The 14,731-nt window shown below is 58.7% G+C and overlaps 1 protein-coding gene across 1 annotated transcript in view; it reads right to left on the reverse strand.

The window, feature by feature from the left end:
• RAI1 (retinoic acid induced 1) overlaps positions 1-14,480 on the reverse strand; it is a 120,333-nt gene extending 105,853 nt beyond the window's left edge. The window contains exon 1 of the mRNA XM_043583321.1: positions 14,092-14,480. The gene's annotated coding sequence lies outside the window, so the exon portion shown is untranslated. The remainder of the gene's footprint in view (positions 1-14,091) is intronic.
• Between the last annotated feature and the right edge of the window lie 251 nt (positions 14,481-14,731).

Raw genomic sequence — 14,731 nt, forward strand, 5'->3', positions numbered from 1 at the left:
CCAGGGGTGTTATTCCCAGGGAAAGGGGCATTCTGTGATTTTCCATCCACTAAATCCAGCTGCTGCTCAGAGACAGGGCCCTGCATTCTCTTGTCTCTTTGGCTTTTTTTCCCCCCAAGCCTTGGATGCCTTTTAAATGCCAATCCATCCCTGGCAACTGTGATTTTCCAAGGCCTGTTTCACACGGGGCTTGGATGTGTTAGAACTGAACTGCTCAGGAATGGGGAAGAACAGAAGCCCTTGCTGCAGGGATCAGTGGGGGCGAGGCCAGCTTGTAGCGAGGCCTGAAGGGCAGCCGGGCATAGGGAGGCTGACCCTGGTGCCAGGCTCGCCACCCCCCAGGGAGAGGCTGAGGAGCTTCGGGCAGCAAAAATGGCTCTAGGATGTAGAGAGGGAACAGAAGGTGTGTTCCAGGACCAACAAGGGGTCTTTGGGTCTGAGGATGGCTGGGGCAAAGGAGGCTGGAATGAGACCTCACTGCAGCCTCATGCAGCTGGGGCCAGTAAAAGCCCCTTGCTGCTGGGACCTGAATCTCAGCTGGGGCCATGAGTCTTCAGTGTCCCGGACCAGGCCAGGTGATCTCCTGGCCCAAGCTGCTGCTTATTATTTTTATTATTTTATTTTTATTTTATTATTTATTATTTTATTATTAGTGGCAATGAGAGGAAGGGCTCCTGCCTGGGGTATGCAGATGGAGAGAGGATAAACAAAGTCAGAAAGGGACCATCTAAGGGCACCTGGGTGGCTCAGTCGGTTACGTGGCCAACTCTTGGTTTTCGGCTCAGGCCATGATGTCACAGTTTGCGAGTTTGAGCCCCGCGGCAGGCTCTGCGCCGGACAGTGTGGAGCCTGCTTGGGATTCTCTCTCTCACCCTCTCTCTGCCCCTCCCACACACTTGCTCAAAATAAATAAACAAACTTGAAAAAAAAAAAAAAAGAGAGAAAAGGATCATCTAGTCTGGCTTTTCTGAAGTTCTCACAAGAACGTGGTTCCAGTTCTCTCAAAACTCCCACAGACTCAGGAAAAAGGAGAGTGTTACACAACTTTGAGAAAAGCAGGATATCAAATGGTATACACAGGATGAGCTATGGCATGCTTGAACAACACAAAACCAATGAACAGGGGGCCAAAGTCAAATGTGCCTGCCTTCGGAGACTGGGATTATGGGTGAATTGTTTTTCTTCTAGCTTGTCACATTTTCCAAAAGTCTATAATAAGCTTGTCCTCCTTTTATAGAGGGAAAAAAGCTACTAAAACCAGCAAGTGCCTTACAAAACCAAATATATAGAATGGTCCCATATTTTACATGTATTTATCGTATATTCTTTATCATATGTCTAGAAAAGGATGTTGAAAGAGATTATGTCCTAGGAGTAGAAACACACGGAATTTTTTACTTGTTTTCCTGTATATAGATTTTTCTAAATTCAACATATTAATAACATGATAATTTCATTAAAAACAAAATGCTTAGGACTGGGACGTTCTTTTTGATATCAAGCCTGAGTCTCTCCTGCTGCAACCGAGGGGTCACACTGAACGTACTCACTCTCCCTCCGTGTGTGCGCACCGGGTGAGGCTTGAGAAAGGCCGAAGGGCAGCTGCCCAACAGGCACACAGCCTCCCTTCCAACACCTAAAGGCTGGCATTAAATTTTGCTTCCTGCCCAATCCAGGTAGGAGGGAACAGAGGGTCAGCTGGGTCGGTACCTCGGAAGAGACTGGGGGAAAGAAGGCGGCCCTTCGGCCCTGGAGTGCCGGGTCTTAAGGCGTTGGCAGCAAAGTTCCGGAAGAGGCTGCCCCCAGGGCAGGCGAAGTGCCCGGGCTAGGGAGGTAGGAATGTGTCTTCTGGCCAGACAGTCCACTGGCTGCCAACTAGGGGAGGCCCGTGCTCCTGGGCTGGAGGCAGGCCGTCTGAGCGGCAGAGTCCAGGCCTGGACGACGTGGTGTGTGCGCGGGGTGCGTCCCTGGCCCTTAGCGGGGAGGTAGGCCCGACTGACCCACGGGCAGCACCGGAAGGACAGAGTCGGAGGCCGCCGGGAGCCTGCTGCTCCGGGGCAGCGCGGCCTGGAGGCTGGCCGCTACCTTCAACTTCCCTGCCGCGGGAGTCAGCGGTGCAGCCTTCCCACGAGCCTGGCCCCGGGAGGCGCTTCCTGCTGCCCCTGACGTGGGCTTGCGGGGCTTCGGACGCAGACCCCGGTCGTCGGGCGGGCCTCGAGCCGCGGCGCCGGGATTGGAGGCCGCTACCCTCAGTCCCCGGTTCCCGGAAAGACAGGGGTTCGGCGAGGGGGGGGCGGAGCCTCGGTAGCCCCGCCCCGCGCCCCCGCGGAGCACGCCGGGACGGAGCGCTGCCATGGCGACGGGAGCGGGCTGCCCCGCCCCGCCCCGCCCCCCGCGCCGCGAGGCTCCCGACCCCTCCCGGCGTCGCCGGCCCGCCGGCCGGGGCTTGTCAGGCCGGACGCCGCGGAGGAGGCCCCGGCGCGGCCAAGATGGTGGGCGCCACGGGAGGGGAGCGGAGGGGAGGGCAGGAAGCGCGGGCGTTTGCCCTCTCGCCGCCCCCTCTCGAGGTTGAGGAGAGGAGAGGAAATGGCCCCGGAGGCGATAATCGAGCTGCCAGTGTGTCTGGCCTGACAGCTCCTACCTAACTAAGCCTTTCCCCGGAGGCCCGAGGTCTGCCCGGCCCCCAGAGGCGGGCCGAGCTGGGACAGCCCGCGCTAGGATCCAGAATTTGACATCCGTCCCCTCCCCCCACCCGCGCACCCCCCCCCCCCCCACCAAACGCCCCCTCGCCCTCTCGGAAAGAAGGTCCCAGAAGGCCCCCGTCTTCCTGGCTGTGTCCCTTCCCCCAACCAAGTGCGCCAGTGGAGCGGACAGTATTTGGTTCACCAGGTCTGGGGGCCTGAGATGCCAGCCTCTACCCACCTACACCTGAGGCATCTGTTACTGGACAGCACGGACCCCTTCCCCCCCTTCAGTGGGGCTGCCTTCGAAGCCCCCAAAGCGCCCGCAGCTCTGAGCAGCCATCCCTGCCCTTCCAGGAGATCCAGCTAAGCTGACAGCTCCCCTAGGGACACCCTGATCCCCTCTCACCCTGTGTTCTCCCAGCAACAATGAGGGACAAGAGTAGGATGGGAACTCACACTGACTGGGCCAGGCCAGTTTGGCCAGATGACTATCTTCCCGAGTCCTGCATGTGAGTGACTCTGCCCAGGTTCCGTGGGCAAACAAGCCCAGATCTGTTAAGGAGTGAAGTACTCCGGATGCCTGTCCACACATAGTGGCACTCCCTGCTCCCAGGCCGCCTAGCTAGGGCTGGTCCGGCTGCCTATCTCTGGCCCAGAGCAATGGCCTGGTCTCCCAGTCCCTCCTCCTCCCCACCACCACAGGCCTGGCTTCCCTTCTGAGACGCCAATCTGCAGCCACACAAAGCCCTGTTTGTTTGCTTTCTCTGCTGCTCCCCCTGGATCCGATGTCTTTCTCTGCTACCTGCCGGCCTGGCTTCCTCTCCAAGCTGCCCTCCCAGCCAGCTGAAGGGAAGGAGGGGGCGGCCATTCCAGCAAGCCCTGCCTCACAGCCACCCCAACATTCCTCGAATCCACCTCCCCAGTGCCAGGGCACCCGGCTGGGGCAGCCTGACCCACAATGGCTTTGCAGCCCCCTTGCTGCCTCTCAGAAAACGGAGGGTGCCAGCGGGGTGGAACAGGAAAGATGCCTGCAGCCAGGGGCTGGGGCAGGGGGAGGGGAGCCCAAGAGGCCCAGCCAACCTCCCCTCTCCTTTTGTGAGCAAGGCTTGTTTTGTTCGTCAATCAGGAAGGCTGCCCTGACTTCCCAGCAACCCACGGGCTGCCAGGAGATAAGGAGATGAATGGGGCCAGGAGGGCTGAACTGGAGGCGGCAGAGGGACACCCTGGTTTTATGGCCCTCCCCCCACCAGTCTTTCTGGGGCGTCCTGGGTATCCCGGGCTCTGGGACAAGAGCTTACAGGCTGCACTGGGAGCCTTACACGGTAGGTGCCCCCTCAGTGCCCATCCTGGGCAGGCACCTGAGAAGATGCCTCTACATGGTGGGCACCCCAGAGCGTGCAGCCTCGGGCACCCTCTGCAGTGTCCTGGGAAGCCTCATCAGCCTGAGCTGAAACAGGGCTTTCACAGGCAAAGAAAAATAAACACCCGCATTCCACACCACCTTCTCTACCTGCAGAGTAGGGGCTGCCCTCTCTCCCCGTTCAAATAAAGAAACCCAATACTGATACTGCACAAGATACAACACCCTCTCCTGGTTCCCTCAACCCAGGGCTCTTTTATTGCACCCAGCCACACTGGGTGGCCCAGGGCAGGTCCTAACCTCCCTGGGCCTCCCTCTTCCCCTTCCTGTCCCCTCCACGCAGAGTTTAACCCTTACAGCAACTCAGGATAAAGGCATGATTATGCTCACTTGACAAATGACAGGAGGCCCTAAGAGAGAAAGCCACAGAGACCAATTGCCCCACTCAGAATTCAGGCTCATTTCTGTCGGATTCTAAGCCCTAAAAACTTCCCACCAGGCTGCAGTATCATTTCACGGCCAGTGAAATCTGCCAAGTGGATGAGTGACCACCACTCATCCAATCTCATCCAATCTCAGCTCTGCCACTTGCTTGCTGTGTGACCTCACACAGGTCGCTTAACCTCTCTGGGCTTCAGCTTCCTTGAGAATCTGTATAGGGCAGCTGGTAAGGCTCAGAGAGGACAGATGCCCAGGAAAATAGCAGGCACTCATTAAATGATGGCTTTTCTTTATGATCCCTTTCAGCATCCAGAGAGACCTCCAGTCCTTAGAGGAACCAGACCTCTCCACCTCTGTTTTCACCCATCTGGCCCTGTTGCCAGTGGTCCCCTGGTCCCCCCTCCCCCCACCAAGTCACCCTCTCTGGCCCTCTGGAACACTCAAGGCTAAGGCCAAGGGCTGCCAAGCTGAGCTCCCCAGGCTCCCGTCCTGCCTAGGAGATCAGGGCCTCTCTGTTTAATTAGCCAGGGTGAGGGCCCCAGGAGACAATGTCACCCTAAGGGAACAAAGCCAGCTCCGTCCACATCCTGCTGGACTCCAGAAAAGAGAACCACTCAATTAAGTCTGATTTGCCAAAACGTCTGTTTTTAGTGCTATTTCGGGCCACGGTGGGGATTTTCTGTGCTTGTCTCAAAGGTACCCTAAACCAGATTCCTTCCTACCTCCCCCACCCCTCCTGTGTTTGAAATGAAAATATGTTCTTCCTCTTCTCTCTCTTTCCTTTCTTCTGCCTCTCTTTCCCACCTATCAGAGGGATGCAAATGAGAGAAAGGGAGGAGGCCGGGCCCCCACAGGAGGGCAGCACTCCCACCCATGAGGTCTCAGCGGGGCCCCCACAGCTCAGGCCCCCAGAGCACTGGCAGCTGTAGTTCCCTCAAACCAGGCTGGAGGGTGAGAGCGCCTACTGGAACTTTCTCTCCTCCCCACCTCTGGGAGCTTTTGCTTGGGCTGTGCCCTCTGCCTGGAAAAACCTCCCCCAAGGTCTCTCCTCCATAGAGTGCACTTTACCTTCTTGGCTTGCAACGCAATTACAATTAAATCCGCATCTATGCAGTCACGTCTTTAATGTCTGCGAACTTGCCAGACTCTAAGCTCCAAAAGGGCAGGGGCAGCATCCACTTGGTCACCGCCGTTTCTACAGGGTGGGGTCACCCGCCCTGGGCACTGTTGACATTGTGGACCAGATAATTTGTTGTGGGGGCTATTCCTGTGCCTCCTGGGATGTTTAGCAGCAGCCCTAGCCTCTACCCACTAGATGCCGGCGCCTCCCCAGCTGAGACAACCAAAAATGTCTCCAGACGTGGCCCACATGTGCCCTCGCCCCCACCTGAGAACTACAGCTCTAAGGCCTGGCACAGTGCCCTCCGAAAATGAATGAATGCGTGCTTCCTCCTTCCGCCCCCTAACAGAACAGGCGATTTTTTTTTTTATCTGTTTACCTATTATCATAATCATGTGCAAAATTAATTTTCCCTATCGGACCAGAAGCTTCCAGAAGACAGGCCCATGTGACCTCAGCCGTGTATCAATGCTGACTGCCCATAACTACTCCCTGGAAAAACAACTCTCAAGGTATCAGAGAGCGCCAGACCGAGGCCTAGCTCTGGCTCCCCCTTTGCCAATGCCCTGGATGACTGTGTGACTTTGCTACGCTAGCTAAACTTCTCTGGGCGGTCGGTGTCTCTCCAGTCACCGTCACAAGTCTCTGTCCTACTGGACACGAGTCTTTCCGGTGGTTTTCAATTTACACTTACATATTCTGAGAATTTTTATTATCAAAACTGGTGACACTGATAAAGCACTTTGCAATGTGCCGAGCACAGCTAAGTGCTTTAGAGGCACCATCTCATTCAATCCTCTTAAAAAGAAAACTAAAGGGGCGCCTGGGTGGCTCAGTCGGTTAAGCGGCCGACTTCGGCTCAGGTCATGATCTCGCGGTCCGTGAGTTCCAGCCCCGCGTCGGGCTCTGTGCTGACAGCTCAGAGCCTGGAACCTGTTTCAGATTCTGCGTCTCCCTCTCTCTCTGTGCCTCCCCTATTCACGCTCTGTATTTCTCTGTCTCAAAATAAATAAATGTTAAAAAAAAAAAAATTAAGGGGCGCTTGGGTGGCTCAGTCGGTTAAGCGTCCGACTTCGGCTCAGGTCACGATCTCGCGGTCCGTGGGTTCGAGCCCCGCGTCGGGCTCTGGGCTGATGGCTCAGAGCCTGGAGCCTGTTTCAGATTCTGTGTCTCCCTCTCTCTCTGCCCCTCCCCCGTTCATGCTCTGTCTCTCTCTGTCCCAAAAATAAATAAACGTTGAAAAAAAAATTTTAAATAAATAAATAAATAAATAAACGTTAAAAAAAAGAAAGAAAAGTATGAAGCAGGTACTATTATTTTCGTTTCTTGATAGGTGAGGAAATAGTGGCTCAGAGCGCTGGAGGGGCCTGCCTAAGACACACATATGCGGTCTGGCAGCCTCTGGCACCTGAGAATGTCTCCATCAGAAAACACTTTTTTTTTTTAAATGTTTATTTACTTTTGAGAGAGAGAGAGAGAGTGCGAGTGGGAGAGGGGCAGAGAGAGAGAGAGGGAGACACAGAATCCGAAGCGGGCTCCAGGCTCCCAGCTGCCAACACAAAGCCGACGCGGGCCTCGAACCCACGAACCGCGAGATCAAGACGTGAGCGGAAGTGGGACGCTTAACTGACTGAGCCACCCAGGCGCCCCTTCATCAGAAGACTGAAATCTTTCCTACAGTCTGAAGCCCGCCTTTCCCAGTGATTAAGGCTCTTGCGGCCTTATTCCTCTCATCAGGCCTCACCCTGGGAGCCCCCTGGGTACAGAAGGAGCTCAGATCACCACAGAAAGGTCCAACAAAGTCCAGGAGGTAGTAAGTGCTAATTGAAATCGGTCTGCCTTGATGGGGTTTGGAGAGCCACCCACTGCTCCCTTCCCTTCCTGGGGCGTCATCACTCTGCTCAGGAGAGCCCTGGCTGGGAAACACTTCCCCCAGCACAGAGAAGGTTAAGGTTCTTCAGGAAGGGAATAAAAAAGAAGCAGGAGCGGGGGCACCTGGGTGGCTCCGGTCGGTTGAGCACCTGACTCTTGATTTCCGCTCAGGTCACGATCTCACAGTTTTATGAGATCGAGCCCCACACGAGCCGTGCGCTGACAGCACAGAGCCTGCTTGAGATTCTCCCTCTTTCTCTGCTCCTCCCCCTCTCCCATCCTCGGCGTCTCAGAATAAACAGATAAACTTAAAAAAACAACACAAACCAACCAACAAGGAGGAACCATTCCCTAGCACCTTCTATGTACCAGGCACTGCTGTATGTTACCTGCGTTAGCTCACTAATGTTTCCAACAATTCTATGAGGTAGGTGTCACCATCTTCTCCAGCTTACAGATGAGGCACACGAGCAAAGAAAACAAGTAACTTGTGCCAGTTAGTCAGTGGCGGAGCTGGGGATGTGAACTGCGGCCGCTGAACTCCAAATACAAGCGCTCGTCTGTCGGCGAGGCCGTATTAGAGAGGCATCACACTTGTGGCTGTGCTCCCAGCACGCTGGTGTGCAACAGGGTCTCAATGTGTGATTTGTGAATGACTGAACGAACAAATGAGCGAGTCTGTGGTTACACGGCCACATCCACTGCCGCCAAAGTCCCAAGTTGCCGGATGCTTTCTCAGAGCCCACCCACAGCGCTGGGACAGAGCCTCTTTGGAAACAGCAGCTCTGGCCAGAAAGCTCGTAGAATTCTCACCTGCCCCGCTGTGTAACAAAGACCCCCGCAATCCATCTCCTCCACCGGGCTGGAAGAGAAACTTTGTTCTGGCCAGTGTCGCGGCGGGGAAGGTTTAGAGGCAACCTGGCACAGACCTGCCATCTTTTCTGCGTGCAATCAGGAGGGGCCTGTGATTATGCCCGTTGTTATTATTTTTGATCATGCTCATCATAAAGGTGGGGGTACGGAGCCTAGAGAGGGCAGTCAGTACCCAGATGTGGCCCAGGCTGGCCGAACCCCAAAGCCTGTGTTTATGGCCCCAGGTTCAGATCCTTCCTTGCGTCCCAGATCCTAAGACACCCTAACACTGGCAGCACGTTCAATGTTTGCAGAAATTAACGCTCGCATCTTTGACGGGGGAGGGAGGTGCCGGGCCTGAAGCAGCAGCTGGAACGAAACCTTTTCCTGGTTCTCGACCAGCGCTTCTGCTGCTCCCCCACCACGTTGTCCTGTGCACAGTCTCCAAGGAGGGGGCTCGAGGAAAGGGGGCCCCAGCTCTGCTCCGGTCTGCAGGTCCTGCCCCTGGACCCCCAGCCCCGGGCCTGCCCCCGCTCTGAGTGAGCCCCCGCCGTCCCTGTTCTGTCTGCCCCCTCCCCTCGGTCCCCTACTTTCTTCATGCAGAGTTGCTGACTTGGGCTCACGCACCATCAGTCTGAAAGCAGCTGACCTTCTCCCAGTTTACAGCTGAAACGGAGGCCTGAGGGAAGAGGGGACGTGTCCCCACAGCTCCTCACCGATGGCTGCCAGTGCCCGGTCCCTGGCCAGCTGTATCTGTTTCCCCTCCCAGGACTCGCTCGTGCCCCTCCGTGGCACCCCGGGCGCCTGTTGACCTGAGCCTGATCACTTTATATAGAAGCTGGATGTTCAGGGTCCACCTGGATCTTGGACTTGGAAGGCCTGGAAGGCCAGACCACAGGTGGTTCTTCTCTGGGGCCCAGTGTGAGCATGGGGCTGAGGCCAAAAACCCGAGGGGATGTCTGCTGAGGGAAGGAAGGAAGGAAGGAAGGAAGGAAGCAAGGTTCAGTGTCAGAGGCCTAGAACTCCTGGATACTTCCTTTGCTGATCCTGAGCATACAATTTAGCCTCAGGAGCATCTCCTTCCCCCCTCCCTCCGCGTCTTTCTCTCTCTCCCCTGCCTTCTCTCTTCTCCTGCCTCACCTTCATCCCTCTCTCCCTCCCTCCCTCCCTCAGTCCCCCACACACTATTCACTCAGAGTTGAAGAACCAGCAGAACAAAATCTCTCCTTTGCCAGTGGAGCCCCAGTCTTTGCCTCCAGCCCCTGGCATCCCCCCCACCCCCCCCCCCCCCCCGCCCCCCATCACATTCCAGTCTCAGATCCCCAGTGACCCACCCCGGCACAGGGCACAGCCCTGCCTCAAACCGTCATCTCCTTGATCCCTGGGGAAACAGGATGAGCCAGTTTCTCCTCAGCCCCCTCAGGGGGCAGCCTGGGGGTGCTGGGCCCCTCTCTGGCCCTGCCTGTCACTCAGAAGTCTGACAGAACAGAATCCTCTGACTAGGGCCCTGAGCACCTGCCAAAGATCTCAGGGGCCCACAGAAACAGCGTCAGGCTCTCACCCGGCCCACCGCACCTAGCCCTTCCTGCCAGGAAGCATTTCCAAGCGTCTCCCCATGTTCCAGGCCTCGCCCTTGGCACTGGGGCTGGGAGAGGAGGGAGGTGTGCTCTCAGGCCTAGATGCTCCAGCCTGGTGGGGAGGACAGACACTGACAGAATTACCGATAATTCCATGATAAACACTATGCCACGGGTATAGACAAAGGGAGATGACTCAGTCTGCCTCACAGGTCAGAGGAGGAGGAGACAGGACGTCTGTTTTGGTCTTGGGAGGCAGGGAGGAAGGTGAAAGGCATCCTAGGTGGAAGCAGCGACCAGGGAAATGCACGGAGGCAGGGATGTCCGTGGCTGAGTCCTGGGAAGAAGGCTGTGCTGTGGCTGGAGGGAGAGGAAGGGGCTTGAATAGGGCAGAGCAGGCGGGGGGGGGGGGGGGGGGAGGGGGGGACACACCAGGAAGGGCCCCTACAGTGTAGGAAGGACCACGGACCGGACCTGCATTCAGTCCAGCAGGAGCCCTTGGAAGTTATCTGCTGAGGTTGAGAAAGATCACTCTGGTAGTGTGGACCCCGCTGGGAGGGGCAGGGTGGAGGCAGGGAGGCCAGTGAGGCCCAGCACAACCTCTTTGGCCACCATTCGTTCTGAGCTAGTTCCACCCCTCTTGGCCGAGGTACACAGGCCACGTCCGTTCCAGCCTCCAAACACTTGCTTGTGTGTTCCCTCTGCCAGGAACGCCCCTCTTCTTACTTACCTGCGCTTGAAGCCCCTGCCTCCATAAAGCTCCCAACTCTGGTCAAGACTGAATCCTAAAGCCCAACTTCTCTGTCCCACCCATCTGGGAAAGAAATTCTGCAGTGGCTCCCTCTGCTCTTCTTCACGGGGGCAAGTCTTACCCAAGATGCTGCCCCACACTCTTGCCCTTATTATCCCCGTAACACCTACAGGGTGCCTTCACCGGGGGACCTGCTTCCTGCTTGAAACCTGGCTCCAGCTCCCATGACGATGCTGGTTCCCTTGGGTATTATCTGGGTCTCAGTCACCCACCGGGCTGTGACCTTTTTGGAGGCAGGTGTACAGGGCCTCGGAAATGCTGGGTCCTTAGAAAACACCTGCTCCCTTGGGGCCGGTGAGCTTAGGCACCTTTCCCACAGAAACACTGCCCGCACTGCGCATGGCTTCACCTTGTCCCTCCCTGTGAGCCACACATTAAAAGGGGGGAGGGGGCACAACCACAGGTGGCTATCACAAGCAACAAGACAGGGGCGCCTGGGTGGCTCCGTTGGTTAAGCGTCTAACTCTTGACTTCGGCTCAGATCGTGATTTCATGCTTAGTGAGTTCAAGCCCTGCATCAAGTTCCACGCTTACAGCACAGAGCCTTCTTGGGATTCTCTCTCTTTCTCCCTCTCTCTCTCCGCCCCTCCCCTACTCATGCTCTCTCTCAAAATAAGTAACAAAAGATAGGACACTGAGACACAGAGAGGTAAATGACTCATTCAGTGTGTGTGTGGGGCTGGGGGGAGCCAGGAGTCAATCCAAAGCCTGGCCCCGGAGCACCTCGCCCTGTGACTTTCCAAAGACAAATGGAAAGGAAAAAGGAAGCGAAACAGTAAGAGCCTGAGATACGTTTTCATTGGGGGTAAAAGAAAGCTATATATTGGTATATATGATACATGTACATGTATGCGAGTAGCAAATCATCTAGAAGGATACATTCAAACTCTTAACTAAGGTTACCTGGGGGGGGGGGGGACGTTGTGGAGGACACTTTTACTTTTATTCTATATACTTCTGGGTTATTTGCATTTTTCACAGTAAGCATGAATCCACGTGTTAGTCGAGTAATTTAAAAAGGGAGAACTTGTCAGGGCCTCAGTTTATGTGTGTGGAATGAATAGAAGCCAGATTCATTTTGTTGGACTGTTTTCTTCTAAGTCTGGGTATGACCCATTGGTGGATTGTGAAATCAATTTAGTGGGCTGCAACCGGCACTAAAAAAAAATTTTTTTTTTCAAATAGGCTAGAACAGAAAGTATCCGCTCAGCAAAGTAGAGGAAAGAGTTATTTCACTCAACTTTTGTTTCAGTTTTAGATAGTGGGGTGAACAGGATTGTGACCTAACATGTACTTCTTCCTACTGGCAAGAGTTTGAAAACCATGGGTAGAGACTTGGGGGGGGGGGTCCTAAAAGGAATGGGGGAGGGGGCACCTGCAAGAGCCTCTTGGTCCCGTCTGAGTGGGTGAGTTCCAACTCTGGGAAGAAGCCAGAGGGGCCCCTGGTTCTTGGAAAAGCCCTATTTAGCCCACTCCAGAGTTGGCTTCTGGGGCCTGGCTCATCTCTTGATAAGACTGCTTCCCTCCAAGGCTTTTGCCTGTGAAAGGCTTGGCCAGATTTCTGGGAACGAGCCTCCCAGAGACCAGAAGGTCTGTGTTCACTCGTCTGTGGCACCCAGAGCTCCTAAGGATGCTCCTGGGGTCCCATATACACCCTCTGCCGCCAAACGGGCGGGGTGGGAAACAAGATTCTTTTCCAGCTTCCACATCCCCAGAGCCACATCCCAGGGAAGCCTCTGGAAACACAGCTGTGTGGTCAATCGGGAGGGGCCTCCACTGAGTCTGCAGCGAGGGCTGCCCCCACCCTGGGTGAGCCCGACCTGGGCAGAGAGAGAGAGAGGTCTTTATGGAGAATGGGGTGGGGGAAGAGAAGCAGAGCCCCCGGCCTGGGGCTCCCAGGGCGCTGGCGCCCCCACTTCGCAGCTCGCCTAACCCACCCCCGCCTCGCCTCCCAGGGCAGCAGACAACTAAAAAAAGATAAAATAAAAGAAGTAATTCCCCTGCTCTGACGTCAGCGCGAGGTTTTAACAGCCCGGCAGCGGCATGAAAACTGGATTGCAACCAGATGTAATGCCCTTGAATCGTCAACACACCGCTGCGTTGGAGAAATAAAAGCAGGAGGGGGGTGGAGGTGCGGCACTTTGCGTGGGAGGGAACCGTGCGGCTCCCGCGTGGGTCCTGGGATCCGAGCCTGCCGAAACCACGGGGAAGGCGCTGCGGGAGGGAGAGCTACGAGCGGGGCGGCTCGGGGCCCGGGTCCGCCATTCAGGCGCGCTGCCTCCCCTCCCCCAGCCCCCCAATAGCGCATTGTTACGCTCGGTTTTGTCCGTCCGGGGCCGAAACCCCGGCGCTCCCCGCCCCCTCTCCCCCGACCGAGGGCTTCCAAGAGGGCACAGCTCCGGCCGGCACTCCAGCCCTCGGCGTGGACTCACAGCCCCCAGAAGGGAAACGGGCTCGCTGGGAAAACGGGCGCCCCAGGAAGCTGGGGCCGCAGCGGCCTCGGGCCTGACTGATGTTTCGCTTCCCCTCCGCCCCTCCTCCGAGGCCCCCGGCGCGACCAAGGCTCCAAATGTCACCCCGGCGCCCTGACACCCCCTCGCCCCCTCCGCACTCGGCGACGCCGCCTGGCGCCCGGCCTCCACGTCTCCTCCCCGGGCCCCTGCCTCCTAGGGCGCGGGGGGCCGTGGACCCGGCCGGCTCGCCGCGCCGCTGTCCGGGGACTCGGGGCTCACGCGTCCGGTGCCCCCGACCGTGACGTCACCCCCGAAGGGCCCGTGAGCCCGGGGCCTGGCCGCGCCGGAGCTCCCGGGGCCTTAGGGCCGTTTCCTGCCCGGTCGCGGGGCCTGCGCACAGGCCCGGGCGCCGATGCCCGCGTGGGGGCACCGCGGAGACCCCCGGCGCGCCCCATCTCCCCCACGCACGGCCCTCACCGCCCCCGGCGCCCTGCCTCCCACGCCGTGCCGCACGCCAGGCCCCGAGTCCCACACGCTCAAGTCGGCTCCCCGCCCCCCACCCCGGGCGCACTCACAAAGCTCCCCTCCCGCCCCGGCGCCGGGCGAGTGTCCCCCCGCGTCCCCACGCCCCGCGCGGCAGCACTCCGCGCCCCGGCGCGCACACAGCCCCGGGCCACACGCGCCCCTCGCCGCTCGCGCCCCCACGCCACGCACCGTCCCCGGGGCGGCCCTCCGGTGACCTCGCGCACCCCCACACCACACAAAGCGGTGACCCCGCGGACCCCCACGTCGCGGCCCGCGGCGCGCTCGGCCCCCGAGCCCGCCTCCGTTCCTCACCCTGCCTCGGCTCCCGACGCCTCGCGCCGCCCCCACCCCGGCAGCGCCCCCCGCAGCCCCCGCGCCCCAGCGCTCCGTGCTCACCTCGGCGCCCGCGCTCACTCGGGGGTCCTGGGTCTCGCGCTGCGACTTCGCGGCCCGCAGGCCCGGGCGGCCATGGGGGTCAGGGCGCGGCGGCCCGGCCGGCCGGCGGCCAGGCAGGAAGGAGGGTGGGCCGCGGCGCCCCCTCCTCGCGCCGGCGCTCGGGCGGCGGGCAGGGCGGCCTGCTCGGCTCGCCTCTCGCCCTCGCCGCCGCCTCGCTCTCCGACTCGACTCTCCGAGCCCAGCCGCGGCGGGGGCGGCGCCCGGGGGCGCGGGGAGCCGGCGGCGCGGGGAGCGGGCCCTGGCCGCGCACCCGGCCGGGCCTGCCTGGTGTCCGCGGGTGCCGCGGGGAAATGCGATCCCCTCCGCACAGGAAGAGCGAGCGGGCGGGCGGGCGGGCGACGCGCGGGGGGAGAAGGAGAGCGAGAGCGGGAGGAAAAAAGTTCCCGGGCGGCCTGGCTGCGCTCGCTCGAGGCCCCGGGCGCCAGGTGGGCCGTGCGCGCCCCGACAGCACCCCCTGGCGGTCCGCGCGCCCCACTGCGCGTCACCCCCCCCCCCCCAACCTCGCCCGCCGGCTTTGGGGGGAGGGCGTCTTGCGTGGGATCCAGGTGGAGCCCTCCCGGACTCGCACGCCCCGCCTGGG

The sequence above is a fragment of the Prionailurus bengalensis genome, chromosome E1 (genome assembly GCF_016509475.1).
Source record: "Prionailurus bengalensis isolate Pbe53 chromosome E1, Fcat_Pben_1.1_paternal_pri, whole genome shotgun sequence".
Taxonomy (NCBI): domain Eukaryota; kingdom Metazoa; phylum Chordata; class Mammalia; order Carnivora; family Felidae; genus Prionailurus; species Prionailurus bengalensis.